General features: G+C 41.0%; 1 pseudogene; it reads left to right on the top strand.

Moving 5' to 3' along the window:
* Nucleotides 1-11,243: 11,243 nt before the first annotated feature.
* Nucleotides 11,244-11,346, top strand: LOC130336624 (U2 spliceosomal RNA; annotated as a pseudogene).
* The last annotated feature ends 2,357 nt before the right edge of the window (nt 11,347-13,703 follow it).

Raw genomic sequence — 13,703 nt, 5'->3', positions numbered from 1 at the left:
TCAGAGTGAAATGGACTCCCATCTTCCTGCTTAGCAATAATGATATGGGTTTAGGGTCTGCTGTGTGTACTGGTGGGTGACTGCCACCCAGCCAGAGTGTGTATGGGAGGCTGCCAGCCAGCCTCCCTTCCTACAAGTAATGATGGTGCATGTGAAGGGGACAGCGTTGGTTCCTCCCCTTTCACAGTTATCACTTCTCATCCTTCCTTTTGGCTGGTATCAAATGTGGTGTCTGTTTATATCAGTTTAATATCTGATATGTCCCCTATCTGATAGCATATATTAAATGCACCACCAGGTTTCAGTGTTGGAAAGAAAGATTATCTGTTTATTTGCTGCAGCTGCTTGCTGGCTAGTCCAGTGGGCCCCTACTGCAGGCAATAGACAATAGGTGGTGCCTATGTGCCTAGGTGGATAGGACATCAGCTATGAGGCATTTGTTTGTACAAACTGCTGCTCACAACTAATGTTGTAATATAGTGTCTCCATCTGCTGGTGGTATTGAATAAGCAATAGTGCAATGATAGGGTCTGAAAAAGAAGAAAAATAAGAAGCAGCAGCATAGGAAAGAAGGAAAACATGGAGAGAAGAAAAAAAGAAGGTAAAAATGAGGTGAAAACATGTTTAAAAAAGTATTTCCATCTCTCTCTCTATATATGTATATACATATATATATATATATATATATTTAAAAGAAAAAAAAATTATATATATATATATATATATATATATATATACATATATAGAGAGAGAGATAAATATTTATAGAGATAGATGGGTGGATAGATAGATAGATAGATAGATAGACATACATACACACATACACACATACACACATACACACATATGTGTGTATTGTTGGAGTTGCAAACATGGGTGCACTTGACAAACTCAGTGCGGCTATTCCCCATTGAAAGATTGTTGCACCCAGGACCCTTAGCACTGGGATATGCTACTCAATACCACTGGCATGGCCAGGTGTAAACAACATCTGACCTTTGTTGTGTATGTAACCATGGAGATTGTGATGTCGCCTAGGCCCACCAAAGAACAGCCTTGTCAGAAGCAGCACTGCCATGAGCAGAAGTAGCAGCACCATAGGTTGTCAAATAAGTTGGATTTAACCAAGACAAGTGAGTCCAATAGGATGCAGGTATGTCCTCTATCCTTACAGCTTCCCGTGGCTGTTGGTTTTATACCATTTGGGGACAGCCAAGAAGGCGTCAGCAGGCAACACAGGTAAGTGTGTGCTTGTATGTGTGTGTGTGTGTGTGTGTTTCCTATGCAGATCCTAAACCCAGTATCAAATGCAAGTAGGAGGAGTAAGAAGGGTTCCTGCCAAAGCCAGGTTATGGATTGCATTTAAAAATGGTCCATCAGAGTGAAATGGACTCCCATCTTCCTGCTTAGCAATAATGATATGGGTTTAGGATCTGCTGTGTGTACTGGTGGGTGACTGCCACCCAGCCAGAGTGTGTATGGGAGGCTGCCAGCCAGCCTCCCTTCCTACAAGTAATGATGGTGCATGTGAAGGGGACAGCGTTGGTTCCTCCCCTTTCACAGTTATCACTTTTCATCCTTCCTTTTGGCTGGTATCAAATGTGGTGTCTGTTTATATCAGTTTAATATCTGATATGTCCCCTATCTGATAGCATATATTAAATGCACCACCAGGTTTCAGTGTTGGAAAGAAAGATTATCTGTTTATTTGCTGCAGCTGTTTGCTGGCTAGTCCAGTGGGCCCCTACTGCAGGCAATAGACAATAGGTGGTGCCTAGGTGGATAGGACATCAGCTATGAGGCATTTGTTTGTACAAACTGCTGCTCACAACTAATGTTGTAATATAGTGTCTCCATCTGCTGGTGGTATTGAATAAGCAATAGTGCAATGATAGGGTCTGAAAAAGAAGAAAAATAAGAAGCAGCAGCATAGGAAAGAAGGAAAACATGGAGAGAAGAAAAAAAGAAGGTAAAAATGAGGTGAAAACATGTTTAAAAAAGTATTTCCATCTCTCTCTCTCTCTATATGTATATACATATATATATATATATATATATATATATATATTTAAAAGAAAAAAAAATTATATATATATATATATATATATATATATATATACATATAGAGAGAGAGAGATAAATATATATAGAGATAGATGGGTGGATAGATGGATAGATAGATAGACACACATACACACATACACACATATGTGTGTATTGTTGGAGTTGCAAACATGGGTGCACTTGACAAACTCAGTGCGGCTATTCCCCATTGAAAGATTGTTGCACCCAGGACCCTTAGCACTGGGATATGCTACTCAATACCACTGGCATGGCCAGGTGTAAACAACATCTGACCTTTGTTGTGTATGTAACCATGGAGATTGTGATGTCGCCTAGGCCCACCAAAGAACAGCCTTGTCAGAAGCAGCACTGCCATGAGCAGAAGTAGCAGCACCATAGGTTGTCAAATAAGTTGGATTTAACCAAGACAAGTGAGTCCAATAGGATGCAGGTATGTCCTCTATCCTTACAGCTTCCCGTGGCTGTTGGTTTTATACCGTTTGGGGACAGCCAAGGAGGCGTCAGCAGGCAACACAGGTAAGTGTGTGCTTGTATGTGCGTGTGTGTGTGTGTGTGTGTGTGTGTGTGTTTCCTATGCAGATCCTAAACCCAGTATCAAATGCAAGTAGGAGGAGTAAGAAGGGTTCCTGCCAAAGCCAGGTTATGGATTGCATTTAAAAATGGTCCATCAGAGTGAAATGGACTCCCATCTTCCTGCTTAGCAATAATGATATGGGTTTAGGGTCTGCTGTGTGTACTGGTGGGTGACTGCCACCCAGCCAGAGTGTGTATGGGAGGCTGCCAGCCAGCCTCCCTTCCTACAAGTAATGATGGTGCATGTGAAGGGGACAGCGTTGGTTCCTCCCCTTTCACAGTTATCACTTCTCATCCTTCCTTTTGGCTGGTATCAAATGTGGTGTCTGTTTATATCAGTTTAATATCTGATATGTCCCCTATCTGATAGCATATATTAAATGCACCACCAGGTTTCAGTGTTGGAAAGAAAGATTATCTGTTTATTTGCTGCAGCTGCTTGTTGGCTAGTCCAGTGGGCCCCTACTGCAGGCAATAGACAATAGGTGGTGCCTATGTGCATAGGTGGATAGGACATCAGCTATGAGGCATTTGTTTGTACAAACTGCTGCTCACAACTAATGTTGTAATATAGTGTCTCCATCTGCTGGTGGTATTGAATAAGCAATAGTGCAATGATAGGGTCTGAAAAAGAAGAAAAATAAGAAGCAGCAGCATAGGAAAGAAGGAAAACATGGAGAGAAGAAAAAAAGAAGGTAAAAATGAGGTGAAAACATGTTTAAAAAAGTATTTCCATCTCTCTCTCTCTATATATGTATATACATATATATATATATATATATATATATTTAAAAGAAAAAAAAAAAAATATATATATATATATATACATATAGAGAGAGAGAGAGATAAATATATATAGAGATAGATGGGTGGATAGATAGATAGATAGATAGACATACATACATACATACATACACACATACACACATACACACATACATACATACATACATATGTGTGTATTGTTGGAGTTGCAAACATGGGTGCACTTGACAAACTCAGTGCGGCTATTCCCCATTGAAAGATTGTTGCACCCAGGACCCTTAGCACTGGGATATGCTACTCAATACCACTGGCATGGCCAGGTGTAAACAACATCTGACCTTTGTTGTGTATGTAACCATGGAGATTGTGATGTCGCCTAGGCCCACCAAAGAACAGCCTTGTCAGAAGCAGCACTGCCATGAGCAGAAGTAGCAGCACCATAGGTTGTCAAATAAGTTGGATTTAACCAAGACAAGTGAGTCCAATAGGATGCAGGTATGTCCTCTATCCTTACAGCTTCCCGTGGCTGTTGGTTTTATACCGTTTGGGGACAGCCAAGGAGGCGTCAGCAGGCAACACAGGTAAGTGTGTGCTTGTATGTGTGTGTGTGTGTGTGTGTGTGTGTGTTTCCTATGCAGATCCTAAACCCAGTATCAAATGCAAGTAGGAGGAGTAAGAAGGGTTCCTGCCAAAGCCAGGTTATGGATTGCATTTAAAAATGGTCCATCAGAGTGAAATGGACTCCCATCTTCCTGCTTAGCAATAATGATATGGGTTTAGGGTCTGCTGTGTGTACTGGTGGGTGACTGCCACCCAGCCAGAGTGTGTATGGGAGGCTGCCAGCCAGCCTCCCTTCCTACAAGTAATCATGGTGCATGTGAAGGGGACAGCGTTGGTTCCTCCCCTTTCACAGTTATCACTTCTCATCCTTCCTTTTGGCTGGTATCAAATGTGGTGTCTGTTTATATCAGTTTAATATCTGATATGTCCCCTATCTGATAGCATATATTAAATGCACCACCAGGTTTCAGTGTTGGAAAGAAAGATTATCTGTTTATTTGCTGCAGCTGCTTGCTGTCTAGTCCAGTGGGTCCCTACTGCAGGCAATAGACAATAGGTAGTGCCTATGTGCCTAGGTGGATAGGACATCAGCTATGAGGCATTTGTTTGTACAAACTGCTGCTCACAACTAATGTTGTAATATAGTGTCTCCATCTGCTGGTGGTATTGAATAAGCAATAGTGCAATGATAGGGTCTGAAAAAGAAGAAAAATAAGAAGCAGCAGCATAGGAAAGAAGGAAAACATGGAGAGAAGAAAAAAAGAAGGTAAAAATGAGGTGAAAACATGTTTAAAAAAGTATTTCCATCTCTCTCTCTCTCTATATGTATATACATATATATATATATATATATATATATATTTAAAAGAAAAAAAAATTATATATATATATATATATATATATATATACATATAGAGAGAGAGAGAGAGATAAATATATATAGAGATAGATGGGTGGATAGATAGATAGATAGACATACATACACACATACACACATACACACATACATACATACATATGTGTGTATTGTTGGAGTTGCAAACATGGGTGCACTTGACAAACTCAGTGCGGCTATTCCCCATTGAAAGATTGTTGCACCCAGGACCCTTCGCACTGGGATATGCTACTCAATACCACTGGCATGGCCAGGTGTAAACAACATCTGACCTTTGTTGTGTATGTAACCATGGAGATTGTGATGTCGCCTAGGCCCACCAAAGAACAGCCTTGTCAGAAGCAGCACTGCCATGAGCAGAAGTAGCAGCACCATAGGTTGTCAAATAAGTTGGATTTAACCAAGACAAGTGAGTCCAATAGGATGCAGGTATGTCCTCTATCCTTACAGCTTCCCGTGGCTGTTGGTTTTATACCGTTTGGGGACAGCCAAGGAGGCGTCAGCAGGCAACACAGGTAAGTGTGTGCTTGTGTGTGTGTGTGTGTTTCCTATGCAGATCCTAAACCCAGTATCAAATGCAAGTAGGAGGAGTAAGAAGGGTTCCTGCCAAAGCCAGGTTATGGATTGCATTTAAAAATGGTCCATCAGAGTGAAATGGACTCCCATCTTCCTGCTTAGCAATAATGATATGGGTTTAGGGTCTGCTGTGTGTACTGGTGGGTGACTGCCACCCAGCCAGAGTGTGTATGGGAGGCTGCCAGCCAGCCTCCCTTCCTACAAGTAATGATGGTGCATGTGAAGGGGACAGCGTTGGTTCCTCCCCTTTCACAGTTATCACTTCTCATCCTTCCTTTTGGCTGGTATCAAATGTGGTGTCTGTTTATATCAGTTTAATATCTGATATGTCCCCTATCTGATAGCATATATTAAATGCACCACCAGGTTTCAGTGTTGGAAAGAAAGATTATCTGTTTATTTGCTGCAGCTGCTTGCTGGTTAGTCCAGTGGGCCCCTACTGCAGGCAATAGACAATAGGTGGTGCCTATGTGCCTAGGTGGATAGGACATCAGCTATGAGGCATTTGTTTGTACAAACTGCTGCTCACAACTAATGTTGTAATATAGTGTCTCCATCTGCTGGTGGTATTGAATAAGCAATAGTGCAATGATAGGGTCTGAAAAAGAAGAAAAATATGAAGCAGCAGCATAGGAAAGAAGGAAAACATGGAGAGAAGAAAAAAAGAAGGTAAAAATGAGGTGAAAACATGTTTAAAAAAGTATTTTCATCTCTCTCTCTCTATATGTATATACATATATATATATATATATATATATATATATATATTTAAAAGAAAAAAAAATTATATATATATATATATATATACATATATAGAGAGAGAGATAAATATTTATAGAGATAGATGGGTGGATAGATAGATAGATAGATAGACATACATACATACATACATACACACATACACACATACACACATACATACATATGTGTGTATTGTTGGAGTTGCAAACATGGGTGCACTTGACAAACTCAGTGCGGCTATTCCCCATTGAAAGATTGTTGCACCCAGGACCCTTAGCACTGGGATATGCTACTCAATACCACTGGCATGGCCAGGTGTAAACAACATCTGACCTTTGTTGTGTATGTAACCATGGAGATTGTGATGTCGCCTAGGCCCACCAAAGAACAGCCTTGTCAGAAGCAGCACTGCCATGAGCAGAAGTAGCAGCACCATAGGTTGTCAAATAAGTTGGATTTAACCAAGACAAGTGAGTCCAATAGGATGCAGGTATGTCCTCTATCCTTACAGCTTCCCGTGGCTGTTGGTTTTATACCATTTTGGGACAGCCAAGGAGGCGTCAGCAGGCAACACAGGTAAGTGTGTGCTTGTATGTGTGTGTGTGTGTTTCCTATGCAGATCCTAAACCCAGTATCAAATGCAAGTAGGAGGAGTAAGAAGGGTTCCTGCCAAAGCCAGGTTATGGATTGCATTTAAAAATGGTCCATCAGAGTGAAATGGACTCCCATCTTCCTGCTTAGCAATAATGATATGGGTTTAGGGTCTGCTGTGTGTACTGGTGGGTGACTGCCACCCAGCCAGAGTGTGTATGGGAGGCTGCCAGCCAGCCTCCCTTCCTACAAGTAATGATGGTGCATGTGAAGGGGACAGCGTTGGTTCCTCCCCTTTCACAGTTATCACTTCTCATCCTTCCTTTTGGCTGGTATCAAATGTGGTGTCTGTTTATATCAGTTTAATATCTGATATGTCCCCTATCTGATAGCATATATTAAATGCACCACCAGGTTTCAGTGTTGGAAAGAAAGATTATCTGTTTATTTGCTGCAGCTGCTTGCTGGCTAGTCCAGTGGGCCCCTACTGCAGGCAATAGACAATAGGTGGTGCCTATGTGCCTAGGTGGATAGGACATCAGCTATGAGGCATTTGTTTGTACAAACTGCTGCTCACAACTAATGTTGTAATATAGTGTCTCCATCTGCTGGTGGTATTGAATAAGCAATAGTGCAATGATAGGGTCTGAAAAAGAAGAAAAATAAGAAGCAGCAGCATAGGAAAGAAGGAAAACATGGAGAGAAGAAAAAAAGAAGGTAAAAATGAGGTGAAAACATGTTTAAAAAAGTATTTCCATCTCTCTCTCTCTATATATGTATATACACATATATATATATATATATATATATATATTTAAAAGAAAAAAAAATTATATATATATACATATAGAGAGAGAGAGAGAGAGAGATAAATATATATAGAGATAGATGGGTGGATAGATAGATAGATAGATAGATAGATAGATAGACATACATACATACATACACACATACACACATACACACATACATACATATGTGTGTATTGTTGGAGTTGCAAACATGGGTGCACTTGACAAACTCAGTGCGGCTATTCCCCATTGAAAGATTGTTGCACCCAGGACCCTTAGCACTGGGATATGCTACTCAATACCACTGGCATGGCCAGGTGTAAACAACATCTGACCTTTGTTGTGTATGTAACCATGGAGATTGTGATGTCGCCTAGGCCCACCAAAGAACAGCCTTGTCAGAAGCAGCACTGCCATAAGCAGAAGTAGCAGCACCATAGGTTGTCAAATAAGTTGGATTTAACCAAGACAAGTGAGTCCAATAGGATGCAGGTATGTCCTCTATCCTTACAGCTTCCCGTGGCTGTTGGTTTTATACCGTTTGGGGACAGCCAAGGAGGCGTCAGCAGGCAACACAGGTAAGTGTGTGCTTGTATGTGTGTGTGTGTGTGTGTGTGTGTGTGTGTTTCCTATGCAGATCCTAAACCCAGTATCAAATGCAAGTAGGAGGAGTAAGAAGGGTTCCTGCCAAAGCCAGGTTATGGATTGCATTTAAAAATGGTCCATCAGAGTGAAATGGACTCCCATCTTCCTGCTTAGCAATAATGATATGGGTTTAGGGTCTGCTGTGTGTACTGGTGGGTGACTGCCACCCAGCCAGAGTGTGTATGGGAGGCTGCCAGCCAGCCTCCCTTCCTACAAGTAATGATGGTGCATGTGAAGGGGACAGCGTTGGTTCCTCCCCTTTCACAGTTATCACTTCTCATCCTTCATTTTGGCTGGTATCTAATGTGGTGTCTGTTTATATCAGTTTAATATCTGATATGTCCCCTATCTGATAGCATATATTAAATGCACCACCAGGTTTCAGTGTTGGAAAGAAAGATTATCTGTTTATTTGCTGCAGCTGCTTGCTGTCTAGTCCAGTGGGTCCCTACTGCAGGCAATAGACAATAGGTAGTGCCTATGTGCCTAGGTGGATAGGACATCAGCTATGAGGCATTTGTTTGTACAAACTGCTGCTCACAACTAATGTTGTAATATAGTGTCTCCATCTGCTGGTGGTATTGAATAAGCAATAGTGCAATGATAGGGTCTGAAAAAGAAGAAAAATAAGAAGCAGCAGCATAGGAAAGAAGGAAAACATGGAGAGAAGAAAAAAAGAAGGTAAAAATTAGGTGAAAACATGTTTAAAAAAGTATTTCCATCTCTCTCTCTCTCTATATGTATATACATATATATATATATATATATATATATATATATTTAAAAGAAAAAAAAATTATATATATATATATATATATATACATATAGAGAGAGAGAGATAAATATATATAGAGATAGATGGGTGGATAGATAGATAGATAGATAGATAGACATACATACACACATACACACATACATACATACATATGTGTGTATTGTTGGAGTTGCAAACATGGGTGCACTTGACAAACTCAGTGCGGCTATTCCCCATTGAAAGATTGTTGCACCCAGGACCCTTAGCACTGGGATATGCTACTCAATACCACTGGCATGGCCAGGTGTAAACAACATCTGACCTTTGTTGTGTATGTAACCATGGAGATTGTGATGTCGCCTAGGCCCACCAAAGAACAGCCTTGTCAGAAGCAGCACTGCCATGAGCATAAGTAGCAGCACCATAGGTTGTCAAATAAGTTGGATTTTACCAAGACAAGTGAGTCCAATAGGATGCAGGTATGTCCTCTATCCTTACAGCTTCCCGTGGCTGTTGGTTTTATACCGTTTGGGGACAGCCAAGGAGGCGTCAGCAGGCAACACAGGTAAGTGTGTGCTTGTGTGTGTGTGTGTGTGTTTCCTATGCAGATCCTAAACCCAGTATCAAATGCAAGTAGGAGGAGTAAGAAGGGTTCCTGCCAAAGCCAGGTTATGGATTGCATTTAAAAATGGTCCATCAGAGTGAAATGGACTCCCATCTTCCTGCTTAGCAATAATGATATGGGTTTAGGGTCTGCTGTGTGTACTGGTGGGTGACTGCCACCCAGCCAGAGTGTGTATGGGAGGCTGCCAGCCAGCCTCCCTTCCTACAAGTAGTGATGGTGCATGTGAAGGGGACAGCGTTGGTTCCTCCCCTTTCACAGTTATCACTTCTCATCCTTCCTTTTGGCTGGTATCAAATGTGGTGTCTGTTTATATCAGTTTAATATCTGATATGTCCCCTATCTGGTAGCATATATTAAGTGCACCACCAGGTTTCAGTGTTGGAAAGAAAGGTTATCTGTTTATTTGCTGCAGCTGCTTGCTGGCTAGTCCAGTGGGCCCCTACTGCAGGCAAAAGACAATAGGTGGTGCCTATGTGCCTAGGTGGATAGGACATCAGCTATGAGGCATTTGTTTGTACAAACTGCTGCTCACAACTAATGTTGTAATATAGTGTCTCCATCTGCTGGTGGTATTGAATAAGCAATAGTGCAATGATAGGGTTTGAAAAAGAAGAAAAATAAGAAGCAGCAGCATAGGAAAGAAGGAAAACATGGAGAGAAGAAAAAAAGAAGGTAAAAATGAGGTGAAAACATGTTTAAAAAAGTATTTCCATCTCTCTCTCTCTATATGTATACACATATATATATATATATATATATATATATATATATATATATATTTAAAAGAAAAAAAAATTATATATATATATATATATATATATATATATATACATATAGAGAGAGAGAGAGAGATAAATATATATAGAGATAGATGGGTGGATAGATAGATAGATAGATACACATACATACATACATACATACGTGTGTATTGTTGGAGTTGCAAACATGGGTGCACTTGACAAACTCAGTGCGGCTATTCCCCATTGAAAGATTGTTGCACCCAGGACCCTTAGCACTGGGATATGCTACTCAATACCACTGGCATGGCCAGGTGTAAACAACATCTGACCTTTGTTGTGTATGTAACCATGGAGATTGTGATGTCGCCTAGGCCCACCAAAGAACAGCCTTGTCAGAAGCAGCACTGCCATGAGCAGAAGTAGCAGCACCATAGGTTGTCAAATAAGTTGGATTTAACCAAGACAAGTGAGTCCAATAGGATGCAGGTATGTCCTCTATCCTTACAGCTTCCCGTGGCTGTTGGTTTTATACCGTTTGGGGACAGCCAAGGAGGCGTCAGCAGGCAACACAGGTAAGTGTGTGCTTGTGTGTGTGTGTGTGTGTGTGTTTCCTATGCAGATCCTAAACCCAGTATCAAATGCAAGTAGGAGGAGTAAGAAGGGTTCCTGCCAAAGCCAGGTTATGGATTGCATTTAAAAATGGTCCATCAGAGTGAAATGGACTCCCATCTTCCTGCTTAGCAATAATGATATGGGTTTAGGGTCTGCTGTGTGTACTGGTGGGTGACTGCCACCCAGCCAGAGTGTGTATGGGAGGCTGCCAGCCAGCCTCCCTTCCTACAAGTAGTGATGGTGCATGTGAAGGGGACAGCGTTGGTTCCTCCCCTTTCACAGTTATCACTTCTCATCCTTCCTTTTGGGTGGTATCAAATGTGGTGTCTGTTTATATCAGTTTAATATCTGATATGTCCCCTATCTGGTAGCATATATTAAGTGCACCACCAGGTTTCAGTGTTGGAAAGAAAGATTACCTGTTTATTTGCTGCTGCAGCTGCTTGCTGGCTAGTCCAGTGGGTCCCTACTGCAGGCAAAAGACAATAGGTGGTGCCTATGTGCCTAGGTAGATAGGACATCAGCTATGAGGCATTTGTTTGTACAAACTGCTGCTCACAACTAATGTTGTAATATAGTGTCTCCATCTGCTGGTGGTATTGAATAAGCAATAGTGCAATGATAGGGTCTGAAAAAGAAGAAAAATAAGAAGCAGCAGCATAGGAAAGAAGGAAAACATGGAGAGAAGAAAAAAAGAAGGTAAAAATGAGGTGAAAACATGTTTAAAAAAGTATTTCCATCTCTCTCTCTCTCTATATGTATATACATATATATATATATATATATATATATATTTAAAAGAAAAAAAAATTATATATATATATATATATATATATACATATATATAGAGAGAGAGAGATAAATATATATAGAGATAGATGGGTGGATAGATAGATAGATAGATAGACATACATACACACATACACACATACACACATACACACATACACACATACACACATACATACATACATACATACATATGTGTGTATTGTTGGAGTTGCAAACATGGGTGCACTTGACAAACTCAGTGCGGCTATTCCCCATTGAAAGATTGTTGCACCCAGGACCCTTAGCACTGGGATATGCTACTCAATACCACTGGCATGGCCAGGTGTAAACAACATCTGACCTTTGTTGTGTATGTAACCATGGAGATTGTGATGTCGCCTAGGCCCACCAAAGAACAGCCTTGTCAGAAGCAGCACTGCCATGAGCAGAAGTAGCAGCACCATAGGTTGTCAAATAAGTTGGATTTAACCAAGACAAGTGAGTCCAATAGGATGCAGGTATGTCCTCTATCCTTACAGCTTCCCGTGGCTGTTGGTTTTATACCGTTTGGGGACAGCCAAGGAGGCGTCAGCAGGCAACACAGGTAAGTGTGTGCTTGTATGTGTGTGTGTGTGTGTGTGTGTGTGTGTGTGTGTGTGTTTCCTATGCAGATCCTAAACCCAGTATCAAATGCAAGTAGGAGGAGTAAGAAGGGTTCCTGCCAAAGCCAGGTTATGGATTGCATTTAAAAATGGTCCATCAGAGTGAAATGGACTCCCATCTTCCTGCTTAGCAATAATGATATGGGTTTAGGGTCTGCTGTGTGTACTGGTGGGTGACTGCCACCCAGCCAGAGTGTGTATGGGAGGCTGCCAGCCAGCCTCCCTTCCTACAAGTAATCATGGTGCATGTGAAGGGGACAGCGTTGGTTCCTCCCCTTTCACAGTTATCACTTCTCATCCTTCCTTTTGGCTGGTATCAAATGTGGTGTCTGTTTATATCAGTTTAATATATGATATGTCCCCTATCTAATAGCATATATTAAATGCACCACCAGGTTTCAGTGTTGGAAAGAAAGATTATCTGTTTATTTGCTGCAGCTGCTTGCTGGCTAGTCCAGTGGGCCCCTACTGCAGGCAATAGACAATAGGTGGTGCCTAGGTGGATAGGACATCAACTATGAGGCATTTGTTTGTACAAACTGCTGCTCACAACTAATGTTGTAATATAGTGTCTCCATCTGCTGGTGGTATTGAATAAGCAATAGTGCAATGATAGGGTCTGAAAAAGAAGAAAAATAAGAAGCAGCAGCATAGGAAAGAAGGAAAACATGGAGAGAAGAAAAAAAGAAGGTAAAAATGAGGTGAAAACATGTTTAAAAAAGTATTTCCATCTCTCTCTCTCTCTATATATATATATATATTTAAAAGAAAAAAAAATTATATATATATATATATATATATATATATATACATATAGAGAGAGAGAGATAAATATATATATAGAGATAGATGGGTGGATAGATAGATAGATAGACATACATACACACATACACACATACACACATACATACATACATACATATGTGTGTATTGTTGGAGTTGCAAACATGGGTGCACTTGACAAACTCAGTGCGGCTATTCCCCATTGAAAGATTGTTGCACCCAGGACCCTTAGCACTGGGATATGCTACTCAATACCACTGGCATGGCCAGGTGTAAACAACATCTGACCTTTGTTGTGTATGTAACCATGGAGATTGTGATGTCGCCTAGGCCCACCAAAGAACAGCCTTGTCAGAAGCAGCACTGCCATGAGCAGAAGTAGCAGCACCATAGGTTGTCAAATAAGTTGGATTTAACCAAGACAAGTGAGTCCAATAGGATGCAGGTATGTCCTCTATCCTTACAGCTTCCCGTGGCTGTTGGTTTTATACCGTTTGGGGACAGCCAAGGAGGCGTCAGCAGGCAACACAGGT

This window comes from Hyla sarda, unplaced genomic scaffold (assembly GCF_029499605.1).
Source record: "Hyla sarda isolate aHylSar1 unplaced genomic scaffold, aHylSar1.hap1 scaffold_483, whole genome shotgun sequence".
In the NCBI taxonomy this organism is placed as follows: Eukaryota; Metazoa; Chordata; class Amphibia; order Anura; family Hylidae; genus Hyla; species Hyla sarda.
Note: the sequence above shows the minus strand (reverse complement) of the source record. Positions and strands in the feature narration are given on the sequence as shown.